The sequence below is a fragment of the Oryctolagus cuniculus genome, chromosome 14 (genome assembly GCF_964237555.1).
Source record: "Oryctolagus cuniculus chromosome 14, mOryCun1.1, whole genome shotgun sequence".
NCBI lineage: Eukaryota > Metazoa > Chordata > Mammalia > Lagomorpha > Leporidae > Oryctolagus > Oryctolagus cuniculus.
In genome coordinates this window covers 73,346,412-73,364,488 of record NC_091445.1, presented here as the reverse complement: position 1 = coordinate 73,364,488, position 18,077 = coordinate 73,346,412, and the positions used below count along the sequence as shown (strand labels likewise).

General features: G+C 35.7%; 1 long non-coding RNA gene across 2 annotated transcripts in view; it reads left to right on the top strand.

Moving 5' to 3' along the window:
- The window catches only part of LOC127492741 (uncharacterized), a 229,971-nt gene that overhangs the window by 175,257 nt on the left and 36,637 nt on the right, over positions 1-18,077 (top strand). For both annotated transcript variants that reach the window (XR_011382034.1, XR_011382035.1), the window contains exon 3: positions 3,316-3,404. This is a non-coding gene — a long non-coding RNA (uncharacterized lncRNA). The remainder of the gene's footprint in view (positions 1-3,315; positions 3,405-18,077) is intronic.

Sequence of the window (18,077 nt, the reverse complement as noted above, 5' to 3'; positions counted from 1 at the left end):
ACTTTTTTTTTCTTTTATGACATTGACATTTTTGAAAACACAGAGCAGTCATTTTCAGCAATGTTCCTCAATTTTAGTTTCTCTTTTTTCATGATTCAATTCAATGATATGGTTTTGTTGGGAATACTGAATGCCAAATAATTGTCTATTTTTCAGTACATCACATTAGGAGATACATGATGTCATTTTGCTGTATTGTTAATGATGTCAACATTAGTCATTTGTTGAAGGTATTTGTCAGTTTTCTTTACTGTAAGGTGAATATATTTTTCTTAGGAATGAATATGTAATATGCTGCCTTAGAATTCATTTTCAATTTAAGTTTAAATTTTTCACACCCAAAGCAAGGCTTATTCATCCTTGATACGGTTTCTAGGTCTGTACCTCCCAGCAGCTCTTTGTTGTAGCAATCCAAATATCTGTATGACTACTTCTTTCTGGGACAACTAGACACAACCTAATTTTGGGCCCTGTTGCCCGCATATCCCATGTGGACTGCAGAGATACGCCACATGGACCACCCCTTGGTCTCAGCATGACCTCTGGATCTCAGGTCCATTTGCTTTAAGCCTCAAATCGAAACTCCCCAAAATGGGCTGGTGCCATGGCTCACTTGGTTAATCCTCTGCCTGCAGTGCCAGCATCCTACATGGGTGCTGGGTTCTAGTCCCAGTTGCTCCTCTTCCAGTCCAGCTCTCTGCTTGTGGCCCGGGAGGGCAGTGGAGGATGGCCCAAGTGCTTGGGCCCCTGCACCCGCATGGGAGACCAGGAAGAAAAACCTGGCTCCTGGCTTCAGATTGGCACAGCGCCAGCCATGGCAGCCACTTGGGCAGTGAAGCAAAGGAGGAAAAACCTTTCTCTCTGTCTCTTTCTCTCACTGTCTGTAACTCAACCATTTCTCAAATGAAAAAAAAAAACACTCCCCAAAATAACCTATTTGGATAACACTGTGGACCCAATAAAGACATTGGTTCAGGGCCTGCTCTCCCTTCTCTATCTACACACTTCTTTAACTCCATGTGTGTGACCTTCAGGAGTGCTGTATATTACCTGCATATCCTCCCTTCCCCTTTCCAGGAACTATAAGTAATAAAATCTATTTCTCTATCTCTGTCTCTCTTTATCACTAAATGGGTTGCCCTCCATTTTAAAGATTCTAAACTAAAACAACAGTACAAACCCTGAAAACATATAAATAAATTTTTCACCATCAATGTTTAATCCATTCTATTCATTGCTAATTATTGCCTGAATCAAATATTACAGTGATTATATGATTATATAATGATGATTTTTAAAAGTGTGTTGTGTTATGATAGAAGGCTGTCACATCAAATTACAACATACTGGGTCATTCAAATAACAGAGGTGAAGTTTTTCACAATTCTGGGGTCTGGTTTGTTTTTCTCTGAGGCCTCATGTCTTGCTTGTAAATGACTACTTTCTTCCTATATCCTTATCTCACATGCTTATCCCTTTATATTGTCCAATTGCAGTCACTTTCTGGGCTATTGAGTGTTAGAGATTCAAGAGATGAATTTTAGAGAAACTGTATCCAGTCTGTAACATGTATAGTTTATTCCATATTTGTTAGGTAGAAATCTACTCTAAGAAAGATCTTATATTTTATATACACACATGCACACTCATGTGTATGTACATATATTTTTAGTACTGCCTATGAATTATTTAAAAATCAGTATTTTATAATCAAAACTGTCATTTACTTCACTGGTCAAATTATTCCAACATTGATCTGTATAGGAACCCTTTCAAGCTAATAACTCTCGGGTCATTTTTACATGATCTCTTAACTTATTTCACCCTTCCTTATTCTCTGGAAAAAAACATAGGTTCTAGGTTCATCTCACACTTCCCTTGCTGTAGTCCTAGAATTAGCCAGTTCTCCAAGGAATCCTGGTTGATTTTGGTGGGTAATGGCATTTACAAACCAATGTCTGAGCTACATTTTATGTTCTTAAGCACTATATGAAAACAGTCAAAACATACAAAATGGGATTAACACATTATAATCAAATATTGATTAGATTAATACATATAATAATAATGATAATGATAATAAGGAAACACAGGGTTCAAGTGAAAAAAATGATTAAAAAGTCTATTGTGATAAGAAAAAATTAATAACCAAATTTTGATAATATAGCTTGCTGGTATTGAGCAATATATTTTAAATTGCAAACCTTGGAAAGTGTGGAGTACATGAAAATATTCCCCCAATATATCTGGTATATAGAACTGAATAGTACACTCTTCCTAATTGCTCCCCTTTTAGGCCTAGTCTTCACATATATTCCTAATTTGCTTCCTTGGTAAATCAAGTTACAGAAGACCTTTAGAGTAATGCTCAACAATCAAGACTAACATGAGAGAATAAATTCAAATACCACTAGACGAATAGAGAATATTGCTGACATAAGTTGTTAATAATGAAAATACTGACCAGCAAAGAAACTCACTGATGTAGGATCTGTCTGAAAGCATATTGATTCTTGAGTACATTAATCCCTTATAGAGAAGAATTAATGTCAAAGAGTGAGTCATGGGCCAAAATATAAGATACTTTTAAATGCATTTTCAGAGCTTACAGTGTGCTTCTCTGTGGCAACCCTGGTCATTAAACAATTCAGATGCTCTCTATAACATGATCCCATGATACATCAAGGAGAAAATAGAGTTTTAAAAGAACCTTCATTCTGTGTCACCATTTCAAAGCAGAAGAGTACCAATTAGTACTCTGGGAGGTGGTAACTTATCATTTCATTTAAGGATGTCATAAAAGAGAAGATTTTCAGAGCTCATTTATTGGATCATTTCGTCCTTTTTTATTGTTGTACTGAATTTGTACAAACAACATGTTAGGCAAACATTGTGTCTATTGTGTAGCTGTGGAGAATTAGTTCTACAACTGTTAAGTGATTTTATGAATGTCATGCATCTTTGAAGACTGAGATCAAAGATTCAACTTTCTGGAAGCAGAAGCCATTGATAATATTTTTAGAGTTAATAGTTTAATATCCTATAAAGGTGATGATCAGTCAAAGAGGACTTTTGAGAATAGTAAGTTATTTTATCATTTTTATACCCCTTGTATAACCCAGGTGTTGTGAGGGAAAATATGCAGAATAGTGAAATATGTGTATGCTTGAGACAAACATTTCTTGGTTTGAATCTTTGGACTTGATATAAAACAGGAACAAGAAGACTCTGACAAGTGGAAAGAAGTATGAGACTGCCGAGGGATGTTGAAACCTGAGTGATGGATGGATTTTCCTTTTCCCTTGAATATCCCAGGTTGCTGTTGGAGAAGTCCACAATAGGAGTTGGGGTGGGGAGAGGACTGAGGAATTCAAGAAGAGCCTTTTCTCCTCCAGACAACACAAGTAAGTTTTTAATAATAATTTCTCTCCTGTAGCTAAACACTGCAGAAAATACTTCAGTCTACCCCTACCTCCATAAGCAAAGGATTTCTATCTCACAAGGGCAATACAAGGCAATAGACCAATTTGTGCATTAGAACATTGCCAGAGGAGACCAGTTATAACAGAAGATTCAAATGAAATCCAGAATTCCATATACTATGTTTCACATAATGATTCCTGGCTTCAGTGGAAAAGGATTTGTCATACCAAGAATCAGGAAAGTCTCAACTTGAATAAGAAAAGATAATCAATGGGTGTTCAAACTGAAATGGCACAGGTACTATAATTATGTGTCAAGGGGTTTAAAGAAGCAATCATAATAATGCTTCAGGAAGAATGACAAACATGTTTGAATTAAATGAAAAGCAAAAAAAGCTCAGCAAAGAAATAATAAGTATGAAGAACAAGCAAATGTGACTCACAGAACTGAAAAATGAAACAACCAAGTGTAACAGGAGTAGGTGTTTGGTTTAGTAGTTAACGATGTCAGGTCGAATGTCCAGGTCCCGAAACAGGAGGGTATTGGGATTCAAGTCTTAATTCCTGCAGCTAATTCCAGCTTCCTTCAAATGCAGACCCTGGGAGGCAACAGAGCAGGTGATACTTTAAATAGTTGAATCCATGCCACTTATGTGGAAGGCCTGGACTGAGTTCTCAGTCTATTCCTCTCTCTCTCCATTTCAAGCAATAAAATTAGTAAAAACATAAAACCAAGAAAGACACATTATAGTGAAATTACTGAAACTAAAGACAATAACTCTTGAAAACAGCAAGAAAGAAATGATACATTAGCTATAGAGGAAAAACAATTTTGTTGACAATGGATTTCTCTTCAGAAACAAGGATGAGAAGGCAGAGGCATAAAGGTACTGAAATAAAAGAAGTATGAAACAAGAAATCCATAGCAGAGAAAGTATCCTTTCAGAATGAAAGAAATCAAGACATTCTTACATGATAGAAAACTAGTAAAATTTGCTGCCAAGAGGCCTATGTTAAAAATTACCAATAAATTTCTATGGACGTAAATGAAAGAATAAGAGGAAAACCTTGAAAATCAAGAAGGAAGAAAAAAATGGGAAGAGAAAAAATATTGGTAACTACAAAAACCTTTCTTTGTCTCCTGAATTTTCTAAATTGTATGATGGTTCAAGTAAAACTTATTACAGTCTGATAAGGTTATCTATGAACATAAAATGTTTAGAATAATTATAAATAAGGAAGTATTTTGGAATTAAATGGAATGGAATTTTTATACTTCATTTCAAGCACAGAATGTTAATACTAGTATGCTAGTGTGTATATATATATGTTATCTATATATGATATATGCATATAATGTATATAGTATAATACTTCAACTAACCACTAAAGTGGTATATAAAGAAATATCCTCAAAACCACTATAGACAAATTAAAATAGAATACTAAAATATATTTAAGTAGCTCACAGAAAGGAAGGACAAATAAATAAAAAACAGAACAAACAGAAAACAAAAATAATAAAGCAAACATAAGCCCTAATAAATCAATATTTACATTAAATATAAATTATCTAAATAATAATTAAAGGCCAGAAGTTAGCAGAGTAGACTGAAAACAAATCACAACAAAAAAGACCCAATTATATGTACTTTATATGAAACTCACTTCAAATATGAATTGAATCCCTATGCCCTCCTCTTTCTAGAAATATATAATTACTGTTTTGTGATTTGTTAGATAGATAAATAAATAAAGTTTGAGAAAGACCAAATTTTCCCACTAATATATATATATATATATATATATATATATATATAAAATTAGGTAGCCTGCATGGACATAAGATAATAATAATAATCAGAATATTAAATTACTCATCCTAGTTGACTGCATAGAAAAAAAATTGCCCAGGGACATGAAAATTTCCTGAATGTGGATAAGAAAAAAAAATTGTTGTATACAGTAACAGTGGTACAGTTCCTTTTTGTAAAATATTTACATTTATTATATAAAAAAGAGATGAAATTAAGCTCATCTATGAACAATAGGTAAATAGTTTTACAAAGAAATGGTTATCTCTGAAAACAACAATTCATCTTATACTGAAAGGAATGTTCACAAAGGATTTGACTTTGTTAATCTAGTTTATCAAAACGAACACTTCAAGCCAAGAAAATATTGCCATCATTTAAAGCCTACAAAAAAGGTGTTTACATTGTGGAAAATGATTTATGAAAACATTTAGGGTACCTAAGAAAAATTGCTGCTACTATTAACCAACTAAGAGCCTTTGAAATAGTTATTCTAAGGATTTTGCTATTGGGAAAGTTTATTTTAACTTTCCAACAGGTAGACATAATCTCATCCTAACAATGCTCTAGAATTTAGATGTATCCTAATATTGATGAAAATGGAATTTTACCTCCACATAAATCAGTTACATAACAACCTTCATTGTTCAAAGAATGTTTTAAAAATTTACAAAATCCTTCTATTGCATTGTGTGAAATTGAGGAAGCAATAAGTTGTTATGATAAATAAATAAATAAATAGATATTCACTGGCTTTCTTAAACATTTGAAAGCTGAGGCTTCAAAATTTTTATATAACAATGCCTTACATCTCAGCATTTAGGAATAAAAACTCAAAGCATACAAAATCATTGCAGTTCTTCTAATCTAAGTCTTAAAAAGAGCACGTATCACTCTACTAAAAAACAATAATATAGATTCACATTAAACTTATATGTAATTCAAGTAAGGCTATTACTTCTTTAAATAGAAACAACAGAAAGATAAGTACCTTTTAACATAATGTGTTGCTTGCTGTTTTTTTTCCATATTAAAAATATAAATACAACTTGCAAATTAAATAAGTACCTTTTAACATAATTTGTTGTGGGAGTATTTTATTTCCCATTGCTCTGGTATTTCTCTTTGTTTTTTTTTTTTTGATTTTTTCTTAATATTGTACATTGTGTCTTATTAATACAGTATTTCCTTTTTAAATATATTTATTTTTAGTTTAAAGTTCTAATATTTCCTCAGGTTGGAGATTTATTTTAGTGCTTTTTATTTTTGTCTTATTTTTATTATAAAAATTATAACCTGGATTTAATTTTTAATATTAGTTTTCTAACCTTCTATAAATTTTATAAATAAAGGACAGAGATCCTACATGAGGAGTAAGTGCACAGTGACTCCTGTTGTTGACTTAACAATTTGACACTCTTGTTTATGGCATCAGTAATCACCCTAGGCTCTTGTCATGAGTTGCCAAGGCTATGGAAGCCTTTTGAGTTCACTGACTCTGATCATATTTAGACAAGGTCGTAGTCAGAGTGGAAGTTCTCTCCTCCCTTCAGAGAAAGGTACCTCTTTTTTTGATGACCCGTTCTTTCCACTGGGATCTCACTCGTGGAGATCTTTCATTTAGGTTTTTTTTTTTTTTTTTCCCCCAGAGTGCTTGGCTTTCCATGCCTGAAATACTCTCATGGGCTTTTCAGCTGGATCCGCATGCCTTAAGGGCTTATTCTGAGGCCAGAGTGCTGTTTAGCATATCTGCCATTCTATGAGTCTGCTGTGTATCCTGCTTCCCATGTTGGATCGTTCTCTCCCTTTTTTATTCTATCAGTTAGTATTAGCAGACACTAGTCTTGTTTATGTGATCCCTTTGGCTCTTAGTCCTATCATTATGATCAATTCTGAACAGAAATTATCACCTGGACTAGTGAGATGCATTGGTACATGCCACCTTGATGGGATTGAATTGGAATCCCCTGGTATGTTTCTAACTCTACCATTTGGGGCAAGTCAGCTTGAGCATGTCCAAATTGCACATCTCCTCCCTCTCTTATTCCCACTCTTACATTTAACAGTGATCACTTTTCAGTTAAGTTTCAACACTTAAGAATAACTGTGTATTGATTACAGTATTTAACCAAAAGTATTAAGTAGAACAAACAAACAAAAAATACTAAGAAGGGATAACGTATTAAGTTGTTCATCAACAGTCAGGGCAAGGGCTGATCAAGTCACTGTTTCTCATAGTGTTCATTTCATTTTAACAGGTTTCCTTTCTGATACTCGGTTAGTTGTCACCGATCAGGGAGAACAACTGATATTTGTCCCTTTGGGACTGGCTTATTTCACTCAGCATAATGTTTTCCAAATTCCTAACAGGGATCATTTTTCAGTTAAAATTTAAACACCTAAGAATAATTGTGTGTTAATTACACAGTTCAACCAATAGTACTAGAACAAAAAAAAAATACTAACATGGATAAAGTATTACATTGTACATCAACAGTCAGGACAAGAGCTGATCAAGTCACTGTTTCTCATAGTGTCCATTTCACTTCAACAAGTTTCCCCTTTGGTGCTCAGTTAGTTGTCACCGATCAGGGAGAACATTTGATATTTGTCCCTTTGGGACTGGCTTAATTCACTCAGCATGATGTTTTCCAGATTCCTCCATCTTGTTGCAAAAGACCGGGTTTCATTGTTTTTGACTGCTGTATAGTATTCTATAGAGTACAGTATTCTATAGAGTACATATCCCATAATTTCTTTATCCAGTCTACTGTTGATGGGCATTTAGGTTGATTCCAGGTCTTAGCTATTGTGAATTGAGCTGCAATAAACATTAAGGTGCAGACAGCTTTTTTGTTTGCCAATTTAATTTCCTTTGGGTAAATTCCAAGTAGTGGGATGGCTGGGTTGTATGGTAGGGTTATATTCAGGTTTCTGAGGAATCTCCAGACTGACTTCCATGGTGGCTTAACCAGTTTGCGTTCCCACCAACAGTGGGTTAGTGTCCCTTTTCCCCCACATCCTTGCCAGCATCTATTGTTGGTAGATTTCTGTATGTGAGCCATTCTAACCGGCGTGAGGTGAAACCTCATTGTAGTTTTGATTTGCATTTCCCTGATTGCTAGTGATCTTGAACGTTTTTTCATGTGTCTGTTGGCAATTTGCATTTCCTCTTTTGAAAAATGTCTATTGAGGTCCTTGGCCCATCTCTTAAGTGGGTTGTTTGTTTTGATGTTGTGGAGTTTCTTGATTTCTTTGTAGATTCTGGTTATCAACCTTTTATCTGTTGCATAGTTGCGAATATTTTTCCCATTCTGTTGGTTGACTCTAAACTTTCCTGACTGTTTCTTTTGAAGTACAGAAACTTCTCAATGTGATACAATCCCAAATGTTAATTTTGGCTTTGACTGCCTGTGCTTCTGGGGTATTTTCCAAGAAGTCATTGCCGGTACCTATATCTTGCAGAGTTTCTCCAATGCTCTCTAATAATTTGATGAAGTCGGGTCATAGTTTTAAGTCTTTAATGCATGTTGAGTGAATTTTTGTGTAAGGTGAAAGGTAGGGGTCTTGCTTCATGATTCTGCACATGAAAATCCAATTTTCCCAGCACCATTTATTGAATAGACTGTCCTTACTACAGGGATTGGTTTTGGATCCTTGATCAAATATAAGTTGGCTGTAGTTGTTTGGATTGATTTCTGGTGTTTCTGTTCTGTTCCTTTGGTTTATCCATCTGTTTCTGTACCAGTACCATGCTGTTTTGATAACAACTGCCCTGTAGTATGTCCTGAAATCTGGTATTGTGATGCCTCCGGCTTTGTTTTTGTTGTACAAGATTGCTTTAGCTATTCGAGGTCTCCTGTGTCTCCATATGAATTTCAGCATCATTTTTTCCAGATCTGAGAAGAAGGTCTTTGGTATTTTGATTGGTATCACTTGAACCTATAAATTGCTTTTGGGAGAATGGACATTTTGATGATATTGATTCTTCCAATCCATGAGCATGGAAGATTTTTCCATATTTTGGTATCCTCTTTTATTTCTTTCTTTAAGGTTTTGTAATTCTCATCGTAGAGATCTTTAACGTCCTTGGTTAAGTTTATTCCAAGGTATTTGATTGTTTTTGTAGCTATTGTGATTGGGATTGATTTTAGAAGTTCTTCCTCAGCCGTGGCGTTGCCTGTGTATACAAAGGCTGTTGATTTTTGTGCATTGATTTTATATCCTGCTACTTTGCCAAACTCTTCTATGAGTTCCAATAGTCTCTTAGTAGAGTTCTTTGGATCCCCTAAATAAAGAATCCTATCATCTGCAAGGAGGGATAGTTTGAGTTCCTCCTTCCCAATTTGTATCCCTTTAATTTCTTTTTCTTGCCTAAAAGCTCTGGCTAAAACTTCGAGAACTATGTTGAATAGCAGTGGTGAGAGTGGGCATTCTTGTCTGGTACCAGATCTCAGTGGAAATGCTTCCAACTTTTCCCCATTCAATAGGATGTTAGCTGTGGGTTTTTCATAAATTGCTTTGATTGTATTGAGGAATGTTCCTTCAATACCCAGTTTGCTTAGAGTTTTCATCATGAAAGGGTGTTGTATTTTATCAAATGCTTCCTCTGCGTCTATTGAGATAATCATATGGTTTTTCTTCTGTAGTCTGTTAATGTGGTGTATCACATTGATTGTTTTGTGAACATTGAACCATCCCTTCATACCAGGGATAAATCCCACTAGGTCTGGGTGGATGATCTTTCTGATGTGTTGTTGCATTCTGTTGGCCAGAATTTTATTGAGGATTTTTGCATCTATGTTCATCAGGGATATTGGTCTGTAATTCTCTTTCAGTGCTGCATCTTTTTCAGGCTTAGGGTTTAAGATGATGCTGGCTTCACAGAAAGAATTTGGGAGGATTTCCTCCTTTTCGATTGTTCTGAATAGTTAGAGAAAAATTGGAGTTAGTTCTTTAAATGTCTGGTAGAATTCAGCAGTGAATCCATCTGGTCCTGGGCTTTTCTTTGTTGGGAGGGCCTTTATTACTGTTTCAATTTCTGTTTCAGTTATGGGTCTGTTTAGGTTTTCGATGTCTTCCTGGTTCAATTTAGGTAGGTTGCATGTGTCCAGGAATCTATCCATTTCTGATAGGTTTTCCTGTTTGCTGGCATACAAGTCCTTGTAGTAATTTCTGATGATTCCTTTTATTTCTGTGGTGTCTGTTATTATGTTTCCTTTTTCATCTCTGATTTTATTGATTTGGGTCTCTTCTTTTTTTAATTAGTTGGGCCAATGGGGTGTCAATTTTGTTTATTTTTTCAAAAAACCAGCCCCTCGTTTGGCTGATTTTTTGTTATGTTTTTTTGGATTCAATCCTGTTGATTTCTTCTCTGATTTTAATTATTTCTCTTCTCCTTCTAGATTTGTGTCTGGTTTGCTGCAGATTTTCTAGATCCTTGAGATGAATTGAAAGCTCATCTATTTGATGCCTTTCCAATTTCTTGATGTAGGCACCTATTCATATAAACTTTCCTCTTAACACTGCTTTTGCTGTATCCCATAAGTTTTGGTATGTTGTGCTGTTATCCTCATTTACTTCCAGAAAATTTTTGATTTCTTTTTTAATTTCTTCTATGACCCATTGTTCATTCAGGAGCATGTTGCTCAATCTCCATGTGTTTGCATATGCTCTAGGGATTTCTGAGTTGCTAATTTCCACCTTCATTCCTTTATGGTCTGAGAAGCTGCATGGTATGATTTTAATTGTTTTGAATTTGCTGAGACTTGCTTTATGGCCTAGTATGTGGTCAATCCTAGAGAAGGTTCCATGTACTGCTGAGAAGAATGTAAATGCTTTATATGTAGGATGAAAAGTTCTGTATATATCTGTGAGATCCATTTGGGCTATAGTGTCGTTTAAATCTACTGTCTCCTTGTTGATCTTCTGTCCTGTTGATCTGTCTATTTCTGAGAGTGGAGTATTGAAGTCCCCCAGTACTATTGTATTGGGGTCTACGTCTCCCTTTAAGTCCGTTAACAAATCTTTTAAATAAACGGGTGCCCTGTAAAATGGTGCATATACATTGATAATCATTATATCTTCCTGTTGAATTGATCCCTTAATCATTATATAGTGCCTCTCTTTGTCTTTCCTAACAGTTTTTGTTGTAAAGTTTATGTTGTCTGATATTAAGATGGCTACGCCCGCTCTTTTTTCATTTCTGTTGGCATGGTATATCTTTTTCCAGCCTTTTACTTTCAGTCTGTATGGATCTTTGTTGGAAAGATGTGTTTCTTGTAAGCAGCAAATAGATGGGTTTTGTTCCTTAACCCAATCAGCCAAACTATCTTTTAACTGGACAGTTCAGGCCATTAACATTCAATGTAACTATTGATAAGTAGTAACTTTGCCCTGCCATTTGCCAAAGATAAGTTCTAATATATGTTTTGAACTTCCTGTGATCTTTTGCTGTGAGGTTTCCTTCCTTTACCTTCTTTCATATTGATGACCGTGTTTCTGTGTTTCTGTGTGCAACACATCTTTAAGCATCTTTTGCAGGGCTGGACGAGTGGCGACAAATTCTTTCAATTTCTGTTTGCTGTGAAAGGTCTTTATTTCACCTTCATTCACAAATGAGAGCTTTGCAGGATATAATATTCTGGGATGGCAGTTTTTCTCTCTTAGTACCTGGGCTATATCTCGCCATTCCCTCCTAGCTTGTAGGGTTTCTGATGAGAAGTCAGCTGTGAGTCTGATTGGAGATCCTCTGAGAGTAATCTGACATTTCTCTCTTGTACATTTTAGGATCTCTTCTTTATGTTTCACTGTGGTGAGTTTAATTACAATGTGTCGTGGTGAGGATCTCTTTTGGTCATGTTTATTAGGGGTTCTATGAGCTTCCTGTACTAGGATGTCTCTGTCCTTCTCCAAACCTGGGAAATTTTCTGCTAGTATCTCACTAAAAAGGGCTCCTAATCCTTTCTCCCTCTCCATGCCTTCAGGAACTCCTAGAACCTGGATGTTGGTTTTTTTAATAGTATCCTGTAGATTCCCGACAATATTTGTTAGATTTCCAATTTCCTCTTCTTTTCTTTGGTTTGACTGTATATTTTCCTGTTCTCTGTCTTCTAAGTCTGATATTCTCTCTTCTGATTCACCCATTCTGTTTTTAAGGCTCTCTAATGTGTTTGTCATTTGATCAATTGAATTCTTCATTTCATTATGATTTCTCGTCACTATCACAGTTTCCTGTTGTACTAGTTGTTTTGTTTCATTTTGATTCCTCCTTAATATTTCATTTTCACGAGAGAGATTTTCTATCTTGTCCATTAAGGATTTCTGTAGTTCAAGAATTTGTTTTTGAGAACTTCTTAATGTTCTTATCAGTTTTTTGAGATCTGCTTCTTGCATTTCTTCTATCTCATCATCTTCATAATCTTGAATTGGGGTGTCTTTTTCATTTGGGGGCATCATAGTGTCTTCCTTGTTCTTGTTACCTTGGTTTCTGCATTTGTTGTTTGGCATACTGGAGATATTCTTTGGTTTCTTCACTCTGGTGTTTTTTCTCATTATACTATTACGCTTGATTAAGTGGACTGTCTGCTTTTGATGGATCCTTAGAGGCTGTGATGGGTTTGCCAGAGAGCTCTGTTTGGTTCTTCAGGGTTAAGGGTGTGCCAAAGGTGACTCACCCAGATTGTTCTCTCACTAGCTCGCTCGCTCTCTCTCTCGCTCTCGCTCTCTCTTTTTTTTTTTTTTGACTCAGTTGGGAAGTAATTCCACACAGCTGAGTGGAATTCATGGTAGCTGATGTATGAAATCTGGCCCCTGTGGGTATTCGTCTGCTTACCCCTGGGACCACACAGAGTTTATGTAGCTCTCAGTGTGGTCTCAAATTTCTCTGCAGTTGTTGCCAAGGCTACCGAGTTTGTGTACTCGGTGAGTTCTCTCGCCCTGCCCCCCAATTTTCACAGTCTCAGTTAGTTAGCTCCACACTTTCACTAGGTCTTAACCTCCTGTTATTTTTCCCCACCAGAGTCAGGTTTTTCTGCTTGGCTAATGGCCGGCGCCTCTTTACATACGTAAAATGGTGGCTGCTCTTTGTCTTGCTCGGCTTTGTAAGGTGAGTGGAGAGAGAGGCTAATGTCCGTGCCAGTTCCCCTTATTTATTCATTTTTTTCTCTCCTCCAGTCAGCCTGCTGAATTTTCCCCAGTGGGGCTTCAGGCCTCGTTCCCTGTAGGCTCTTTCTGCCTTTCCCCGCCAATGTCTCAGATTACCAAGGTTTTTGTCTCAGCTCCCCTTCCAGCGCTGGCGCACAGACTCTGCAGCTTGGCTTCTGCGGCTCGGCTTCCACATGGTGGGTGACCTTGCTCTCCCCATAGGTCCTCCGTGTCACATCCACTAGATCCAGAAGAGTTTCCTCTGCAATTTTTTCCTGAGCCTTTTCCTGAGGCTACAGTAACTCCACTTTTATTAAACTATCTTTTCCCAGTCTATCAGTGCGCACCCTCACTATTCCACCATCTTGGCTCCGCCCCAGGATTTTCTTAACTTTGCCAGTAGCCATACTTCTGATTGATTAGTCAAAACTTAGCATTTTTTTTTACAGTGTGTTTGAGATAAGGTCCATACCTTATAATTGATTAACACAGCTTTTTAATTTCTTCCAGATTCTAAGTGTTCCCTTTCTCTTCCTTGTTCCCTCTCCCTTCTCTTCTCCTTTCTCTGTCCCTCATCTTAATTCTTTCTCACTCGCCTGCCCCTTCCTTGCAATTTATTTGTTGAAGAAACCAGATGGTTAGTCATACAGGGTTTATGTATGATGCCACCCATTTGTATTCTTTAACATCTTCTGTTGCCCCATGTTTTGACTGCCAGTTGGTAGGTAGTGCTATATCAGATACAAGATTGAGTTTGAAAAAGGCAAAACAAATATGTTGTGCTGTGGATTTTATCAGGAGGCCCACAATATCTACTTGTTTCTCATTCTCTGTTGCTAATAGCTGTTGGGGACCATTCAATCACCCAATGTGCCTTTTTTTTTTTTCATTACAGCCTGCAAAATGGAAATATTCTAATTCTGTGATTCTTTGTCTTTTTATTAGCTGGGATATTTCTGTAAAGAGAGATCTCCTGCCGTCAACTATTTAGTTACCTATGGGTGGTTTCCTTGGAAAAGGAAGGATAAATTATAGAATATCTCTCATATTTACTAAATGTTAAAATTTAACTGATTGGAATGTTAAGGGGTTCTTTTTCAATTGAGAAGAGCGAAATATAGAATACGATTTTCTTTTTCCTCCAAATAAGAATTTAAGATTTTTTTCCAAAATTCTAAAAACAGACCTAAAAAGTGAAATCAAGTGGATTTTATAATTTCTTCACTGACAAAACTCATTGTCATTCTCAGTTATACTGTTACTCTTGATGGTGCTACTATGAGTGCAAATCAGCTCTTTGTCTAGAGATAAAGCAGTGCTATGGTATCTTCCACCAAATGGTTATCAAACTTTATATCAAGGACAATAAGGAAATGAATTTGTTTCCAAAGACTGCACATGTTCTAGCTTTAAAAATTCAGTTAAAATACTTTTTAAAGTTAGTTTTTTAATATCCTCAAGACTTCTTGGTTAGATAGCAGTATTTATGTCTTAAATAAACGATGTTATTTTACTTGGGACGAGACATAAATCTTCTGTTGTTGATGGTACATGAATATAACTGATCATTTGTAATCATGATAATTTTGAGAAATGGCAGACCAAGTATACTGATAACAAACTTTACAAATGTCTTCAAGTCAATCTTAGCTCTTTTGTGTGTGTGTTTTAGAGAAGCAATAATTAAACATTGAAAAATAAAAAGATATCTGCCAAAGGAGTTACAGAGAAGATTTTTCAACTTTCTGTCTCAGAGTACTTTATATAATCTCAAATATAATGGAAATTTTTATTTTAAGATCCCTGATCATCAAGACTGCAAAACAGGGCTATTTGTATTCAGAACCTTGGTTGTTTGAAAATGTGTGTAGTTATTTGTCTTTTTTATTTACAGAGATTGGTGCTAATGGGTATGTCAAATTGTTGCTTAGAATTTAGTCTAAAAAGGCTCTTTATGTAAGCTTTATAATAAGCTGTTAGGCTTGCAACTTTTAACTTCAGAAAAGTGCTTAGTATTCAAAAGTATGCACTGCTATTTGGATATAAAAATGAGTTATTCATATTCATAGGCATGTGTATGTCTGTGTGTACAAATACATAAAAGTAATTGTAAAAATCAGAAGACTTACACACCCACCTTACCCTTTGCAGAGGGTCAAAGAACTTTTAGCTTAGTCTCTGAGGATTTCTTTCTATTACAAATATGAAAGTGGAATGTTAAAAAAAGGTCTAAAATTTAATAATCATAAAAAAGCTACCCAAGACCACATTCAGCTTGATGGCTCCAGAGAGTAGAAAGAGATTATGTTAAAGCATAAATGGAGCTTTAACATTTTTAAATCCAGAAGGTCTAATCTAATCTAATCCTTTTCAATCCAATTTTTTAAAATGCAGCCTAGACATCAGATTAAAGCATGTGCTTTGCTTTCTAGGCCATTTTAAACAGACTCAGCATCTGTGCTTCTGACCCTTCATGTAGCAGTTAAAAAAACAATAGCAGTGATTTAGAAGAAAGAAAAATAGAATCCATCCTATATATGTCTGTATGTATACATGAGTGTATATACTTATGTGTATGTGATTTTGCTAAAACGGATTAAAATATTATTGCTATGCATTTTAAATGGACAAAAATGGCCAATCAGATTTCAGGACAACTTGTAAAGATAATATTATTTTGTAGTGTGCTTCATTAGCTTCTGCTTCACTGCCATGCTGGATGCCAGTTGCGGTTTGAATTTGTCTCATGTGTACTCTCCATAGACACACTAGAGGCCTGGACTTCCAGCTATTTCCAGTTTGCTTGAATTATCCTTTATGTGAAAGCTACTGCTGGGTTAATTACCTTTAATTCACGTTCTTGCAGTCCCCCAGCCAACACAGGCCTCAGATCTCAGAGGTGCACACACCAGGCCTCTTGCAACACTGTAGCCTGGGCTTTAGAAACACAGCATATTACTTCCCCTTGCATTTTCCCATGTTCATCACTGCAGAACAACAGCTTTTGCCTTGTGGTGATTCTTAGATTTATCCTCAGAAACCTTTTATTTTCAATTTGGAATGAAGATACATGTACTTAGGTCCATGAACTTCAAGGACATACATACCACGTATTGTGATGTAGCCCTCAATGCAACTGCATTGTTTGCTGTGGTATTTAGCACTAACATTTTTACTTGAGGTTTGCCTGTTATAATTTTTACCTCTTCTTGAAACAGATTCTGAAATTATTGTCTTTAAAAAATGCATTTACTTAAATATGAACTTTCAAAAGGACCATAGTTATTCGTTTGCTAAAGATTGGAAACATTATTCTGAAAGTGATTGGATAGCCAGTCAACAGCCATTCACTTAATACTGAATTAAGCAGAAATCTCCCATTTCAATGTCTGAGTCTATCCTTTGAATTATGAGCTGTAATCAGAGGCTCTCATAATGTTTTGTTCATTCTGCTGGTACTGATCTCAGATGATATCCGGACACTTAGAGACAAGTTGACTGTCTCTAAAAGTTTACTATTCAGAATGTGGCCCAAGATTGATGCTACGGCAGAATCTCGGGCTCTACCTTGGCCCTGCTCACAGGGAAGCAATGTCTAAAGTCCACAAAATAAATCATAGACATGCTAAAGTGGAAGGAATAGTGGTCTAAAATACTGTCATTTCCTTGAAGATAGACAGCAGCATACTCTAAATACACATGAGTTCAATTGGATCTTAGTATCCAAGTCACATAGTTTTGTAAAGTCATATCCCAGTTCCAATTTCTGGGTTTAAGAACAAAATATTGGGGCCGGCGCTGTGGCGTAGCCGGTAAAGCCACCGCCTGCAGTGCTGGCATCCCATATGGGTGCCAGTTCAAGTCCTGGCTGCTCTACTTCCAATCCAGCTCTCTGCTATGGCCTGGGAAAGCAGCAGAGGATGGCCCAGTCCTTGGGACCCTTCACCTGTGTGGGAGACCCAGAAGAAGCTCCCTGGCTCCTGACTTCTGATTGGCACAGCTCTGGCTGTTGCAGCCATCTCTGCCTCTCCTGTTTCTGTGTAACTTTCACTTTCAAATAAATAAATAAATCTTTAAAAAAAAACAAAAAATATTTTCTAATTATATACATATAAGTACAAATATGCAAAACATGTAATATACTCATCATATATAGTTTTTAATAAAATATATATTATCCATATATAATATACACATATATAGTCATATATATTTTATACAAATTAAACATTTATAATTTATATATTTGTATGTTTAGTCTAGGTTTAAATTATATGTGTATTACACATATGGCACATATGTATCTGAACATATACATTTAAATTATACATACATTTACACAAATGTATGTATGTAATTTATATAATATTTGTAGGAAATCAACACGATGCTCAATGTAATCAATGTCAATAATACATATACAAAGTACAATGAATGAATTGAACAAATGAAATGTAAAAAGAGGACTCTACAGATTTTCAAGAGATATTTTACTTTATTCATTTCTGCACATCCAGGGAACACACCTCTGAGTCTGTACATTAGAATGGTATAGTATGAGAGTAATCAATGCGATAAAATTATTAGGTCAGTAAAGGAACTCCAGATAGAGACTAGCCTAGTTGTATAACTGTCATCTTGATGCTTCTGAGGCAGGTCATTATTTCCAGAACAGATGTAATCTCAAACCCCAAAT